At 43.1% G+C, this 6000-nt stretch overlaps 1 long non-coding RNA gene across 1 annotated transcript; it reads left to right on the plus strand.

The window, feature by feature from the left end:
- The first annotated feature begins 2670 nt into the window (after nucleotides 1-2670).
- On the plus strand, nucleotides 2671-5428 carry LOC143516315 (uncharacterized). The gene is made up of 4 exons (XR_013131650.1): nucleotides 2671-2807; nucleotides 2891-3184; nucleotides 3274-3742; nucleotides 3834-5428. It is a non-coding gene; the product is annotated as an uncharacterized LOC143516315 (long non-coding RNA).
- The last annotated feature ends 572 nt before the right edge of the window (nucleotides 5429-6000 follow it).

Raw genomic sequence — 6000 nt, forward strand, 5'->3', positions numbered from 1 at the left:
CTTTGGAATTAGATAACTGCGTAATGTTACATGAGAAACTAACTATGAGTTAGCTTGATGCTAACGTTATATGGGAAATCCCATATAGATGCTAGCGGAAGTTAGCATTACCATGGCGTAGCTATTCGCTGCCAAGTTCTGACATTTCAAAACACTGATATATTTTTTTTATCTAAACAACAGGCTAAAACTACTCATTATATGTTGTTATTGACTGTGCTGTTAGCTAAGAAGTTATACAACACAATTTGCAAAGGATTCAAAGATTCAAAGCTTTATTGTAATATGTGCATCGCCTATGAGTTAGCTTGATGCTAACGTTATATGGGAAATCCCATATAGATGCTAGCGGAAGTTAGCATTATCATGTCAAATCAAATCAAATTTTATTTATATAGCGCTTTTTACAACAGTTGTTGTCACAAAGCAGCTTTACAAGTGCCGAGTTCTAGCCCCCAGTGAGCAAGCCAAAGGCGACAGTGGCAAGGAAAAACTCCCTAGTTTTTTGCATGAGGAAGAAACCTTGAGAGTTGTCGCTGCTATTTGTTGCCAAGTTCAGACGTTTCTACTTTTGATAAATCTTCTAGGAGTTAGCTTGCATAAACCAGACATGGGGAACATGAATAAATGGTTTTTGAAGTGTTTCAGTCACTTATTTTAAATAAAATACTTAGAAGTCAATCTATGTGAATGGCATCCCAATTCCAATTTATTTGACACATGAAAATAAATTGGAAGTGGGATCCTATTCAAATAAATTGGAAGTGGGATTGGTAAGTACAAAAAATCCCACTTCTATTTGAATGGCATCCCAATTCCAATTTATTTGACACATGGAAATAGACACTACCTTTATTTCTGGCCATCAGGTGGTGCTGTCACACTAGAAAGTCAATAGCACAACAGGTTGGCATATGGCAGTTTTTGCAACCAATGTGTCAAATTAAGCCAAATAGATTGCAATTGGAATGGTAAGTACAAAGCATCCCACTTGCAATCTGTTTGACCTTGTGTCCCACACCCAATCAGGATCATTGAATTGATTAATGCGCAGATGATTCATGGGATTGAATATTTGGAAAATGGCCTTTAAACGCCTACATCTCGGGAACGGAAGCACGTAGAAACGAGTAGTTTTTTGCATTGTAATCTGCTTGATCTCCTCTATCCAATTGCCTTAAAAAGTAAATTAAAAAACCGTTAATGGAAAATGCGTTATTCTGAATGACCTGGCAGCCTCAGAGTACTATTAAGTCAGGCGGGGGGAGTGTCAGTGGTAGAAGCCTGGCTGTCTACATCATCTTGTGAAAGGTGAGGTGGCAGTCCGCCATTGGTGCGCAACCCCAGGAGTGCCAAAGCAGTAGAAGCTTGGTAACTTCCTGAAAATTCGTTTAGAATCGTATGGAAGCTATCCGCTGCCTTGGTCCTCAACCCAAGGCCACCGGGGAGTTGCGTAATGCACATGACATCCTTGGCCCTTGGTGTCAATCACCTGGCAACGGGTGGTTGGGGCACAGGCTCTGGAGGCCCTATTCGGGGTTTCTATGACCTAGCTCCAGTAGCATGCTGGAGTATGCCCTCCCCATTTGGGGGCCCACAAGCTGCTTGGAAACTTAGCGGTGTTAACAGATGGCATGCTTGTGGTTTCTGTATGTCTATTGTATGTATGTCTATGTCTATTCTGTTTGAGTATGTCTATTGACTCATGTTTCCTCTCTTTTTCAGATATTTCACCATGAATGCCTGTCCGCTTTGCTTTAAAGTTTTCAGCAATCTGAGCCAGCACCTGAGAGTGACTCATCACGTGATAAATCTCACGGAGCGCTCCCTACTGCTCAGACTGGTCTCAGGCAGAGTCGACATTAGGAAAGGCAAATGCTGCGTTCCAGGATGTGGGCAGACCACATCACGACTCGACAGGCACTTGAGCTCACATACTGAGCTGTCAAGCACCCTCAAGGCTCTTTACCTGCAGGAGCTCAAGAGAAAGTCGGTTTTACAAAGCCTGGCAGAACTTAGGGCATCTAACCCTTCAGTTTCCCTTAGGTCAGATTTAGATACAAGGGAAGAGGAGGAGGAGGAGGAGGAGGAGGAGGAAAGGACACTCGGAGCTGCAGCGGAAGACGCCCCATGCCCCATGGAGGATGAGGAAGAGGTTGCAGAATGCGTCCATTGTGTGTCAAGAAAAGGACACAAAGAAACTGACTGAAGAGCTGTCAGCTACAACGAAGGAGCTCCAGCTGCTACGGCACCAGCTGAAAGTTATGCGCAGAAGCATAGAAAAGAAAGCAGTGCCAGTCAAACAAACAAAAACAAGGGTTAGGGTGACAGCCCAAAACAAACCATGTGTAAGTTGTCATAGAGCAGTTAAAATGAATGTGACTGCTCTGGTCCAACAGGTATAATGTATTTTTCTTACAATTTGAATCTTAGGAGAAACCAGCAGAGCAGGAGGCAGATGCAGACGCAGAGGTGGAGATGCAGGCAGAGCAGGTGCAGCCTGCTGACACAGAAAACTTTCCCGACCATGTGCCTCAGCTCAGTAAGTGCAGTCAGGTTTGCTTTGGCTGTGCTTTTTTTAAGTATATTTCCTTTGATTGAAAATAAGTAATTCTCCATATCTTATGCTTTCAGATGAAATTCTGAAATCACCAGTATCACCAGGAGGGGCCTGACCCTTCCTATAGGCTCCAGAATAACGTGAAAAGTAAAATATACCGCATAAAGCGGTTCATTGCTTACATAGCTGTGGGCCAAAGCCACTTACACGAGTTCACCTTCCTGGACAATGCTCCAAGGATTAGGGAGTATGGGACTATTCTTTACTCTAAAATTTAGTTTTAATGTTTAGATGTTCTGTGATTCATATGTATGTTTTCATGTTTTGCAGATGGGTCAGAAGCTTGATGAAAGAAAAAGTTGTGCCTAGCACACGAACACTACGTCAAAAATGTAGCCCAATTTATGGGCTACATAAAGGATACACCACCCCCCACCTGCCGCCTTAAGCGTGTTTCCCTGGTTAACATAACTAGGGAAATAAAGGGCATAATTAAAAAACAGCAGCGGTCGGTAGTGATCCACGAGATCCGAGTGAAGGAGTGTAAAGATGGGCGTGCCATCAGCAAAGAGACACTGCTAAAGTGTCAAGAAAAAGCGAGGCAGCAGATACCTTTAATATTGAGTGAGTCCTGCATCATACCTCACTTTAATTTTTTCTGCTGCACTTTACATCAATGTGTCTCATTCTTGTGTTTTTATTTGTTACCTCAGAGACCCTGGAGACCAAAAGCTCCATAAAGCTCCAACGCTCCTTTTATGGATACATTACAGCTTACTTATCGTCCATTTACGGCCACCGAACAGGAGTTTATCAAAACCTCCAGGTGGAGGAGGTGCTAAAAGCTAAGCACAATGCAGAGAGTACATACAACATGGCAAAATGTGTAATCTCTTGTGTGTTTTGTCCTTTTGTCTTTCTAAACAGGTTGAGTCTCATAAAACGAATGAGACATTTGGAGTGGCCCAGCTCCTCCTCACTGGGGAGGAGTACGGATGGCTTACGTCTTACATAAAACTAAGAAAAGGGCTGCCTGGCGGCAAAATTTCAAAATTCTTATTTTCGAATTCGACACCAAACACCTGCAAAAACCTCAACGAATACTTGCAACAGGCGTGGCAGCAAATGGAGCTCCCAGGAAAGCCGAAATTCACTGATTTAAGGAGCTCTATTGCCACCCACGTAAGTATTTTTTGAACAGTTGACTTGTCACTAACATTTATGTCCCCCCCCCCCCCCCCCCCCAGTGGTCTGATTTTATTTCCCTTCACAGGCAAGAAACGACCTAGACCCCAAGGAAAAGGAAATGGTGGCGCCATAACATGTGCCATAATACGGCCACCGCCAACAAATTCTACGCAATGAATTTGACAACAACAGAAGCCAGCAAGCATCGGATATTTGAAAGCCTCGTGCAGCCTGCACAAACCTCCGATGCACCAGAAGCCCCAGCTTAATGGATATGAAAAAAACAACTCACCTTAGATCTGCAACAGTATCACAGGAGATTGTTGTTGGCCACCTATTTCAGGACGCAGCCCGACTCAGTGGCTCTCCCCTTCACACACAAAGCAACCTGGACCCCTAAGTTATCCCAGGTCCCTAATGCAGTGAGAAAAATCATCAGAGCGGACAACTATGCCATGAGGAAGTTCCCCTGGAAACAACCAAAGGCCCATAATTTGAACAGACAGGAGCAGCGTGCACTAATGCAGCTGTGTCGAAACAAAAACTTTGTCATTAAACCAGCTGACAAGGGCAGTGTGACTTATTATGGATAGATCTACCTATATAAAGGAAGCAGAAAGGCAGTTAAATAATATAAAGTATTATAAACGCTTTTCTGAACCTATCTATACTAAAACCGTCTCTGAGGTACGGGACATTATATCAGACCTCAGACTAAAGGTGACGCTGCTTACTGCCGACGCTGCTTACTGGAGTGTTTTTGCCTTCTTTTTCCCTATCAATTTGCTTACATTTGATATATCTACAAATACTTTGTGGATATATTTTTAACTCCGACTACAACAACCTCCACAAGCCATCGAAAGACTTTTTCGACTGGAAACATCTTCGACATCTTAACCGAAGCCAAGTATCTTCGTATTTCATCATGTCTGAGTCGCTTGTTGCTTATGATGAGTGTGGCATGTATAGCTACTCTTCTTCCGTCAGTAGTGATAATTTTATTTATGTGAAGTGTAGATTAATTATTAGTATGACGGAGAAGATTTAGTTTTTAGAGGAGCGCATCTGGGCTTTAGAAAGTCCTAGAGAGTTTGTAGCAGCTAGCGCAGCTAGCATAGCAGCTAGCATAGCAGCTAGCATAGATAGCGTAGCAGGCCTGGGTAGCACAGCCATAGGTATCGAGCCCCCTGCTCCGGCATTAGAGCCCTCGCAGCGGGGCGAATGGGTGACGTCTCGGCGGCATAACCGTAGGGCTGAGCACCGTTCCTCTCAGGTTCCCATGTCAAACAGGTTTGCCTCACTCAGTAATACACCGACTGAGCAACCTGTTAAAAGAGCTCTGGTGATAGGAGATTCACAGCTTCGACACATGAATAGAGCGACCAGTTTAGAGACACCAGCGGCCATAGTCAAGTGTATCCCGGGGGCTAGAGCGCCTGACATCAGGGCTAATTTAAAGGTGCTGGCTAAACGTAAATATTCTAAGATAGTTATTCACGTCAGCACCAATGATGTGGGATTGAGACAGTCTGAGATCACCAAGGATAATGTTAAAGAGGAGTGTGAGTTAGCGGGGACGATGTCAGACGCCATAATATGCTCTGGTCCCATTCCAGTTCGGCGTGGCGCTGAAACCTACAGCAGGTTATGGGCACTACACCGCTGGATGTCTAAATGGTGCTCAGATAACAAAGTGGGTTATATAGATAATATTAGATATATAGATTATATAGATATATAGATAAGATTATATAGATATAGTTTTGAGGGCAGGCCTGGCCTTTTGAAGCGAGACGGCATTCACCCCTCTTGGGAGGGTGCTGCTCTCATTTCCCGTAGCATTTCTGCTAGGCTTAATGTGTGATGTTTCTTTATTCATTAGCATGTACCATGTTTTACACAGTGGTTACATTCATGACAGAAGAGGTTAATACTTGCAGAGCGGAATTTTAGTGTTTGCCAAAAATTAAATATAAATCACTAAAAGTGTTGTATCCAAGTCTATTCCTTGGTTAGCATCCAGTCTTAATCTTTCCAAATATTAAATCCAAATCTCTAATGAGACCAATTTTTAAATCCACATCCAAAGAAAAATCCAAATCTCTAATGAGACCGATTTTTAAATCCACATCCAAAGAAATAGCCAGGAAGGCCAGTGACATTCAATTGATGTTTCCATGTTCCAACTGTCTTCAAACTTGATAATCATCTCCAGACATCCAATTACACATGAAACAGCATGTAGCTTT

Source organism: Brachyhypopomus gauderio, chromosome 6 (genome assembly GCF_052324685.1).
Source record: "Brachyhypopomus gauderio isolate BG-103 chromosome 6, BGAUD_0.2, whole genome shotgun sequence".
NCBI lineage: Eukaryota > Metazoa > Chordata > Actinopteri > Gymnotiformes > Hypopomidae > Brachyhypopomus > Brachyhypopomus gauderio.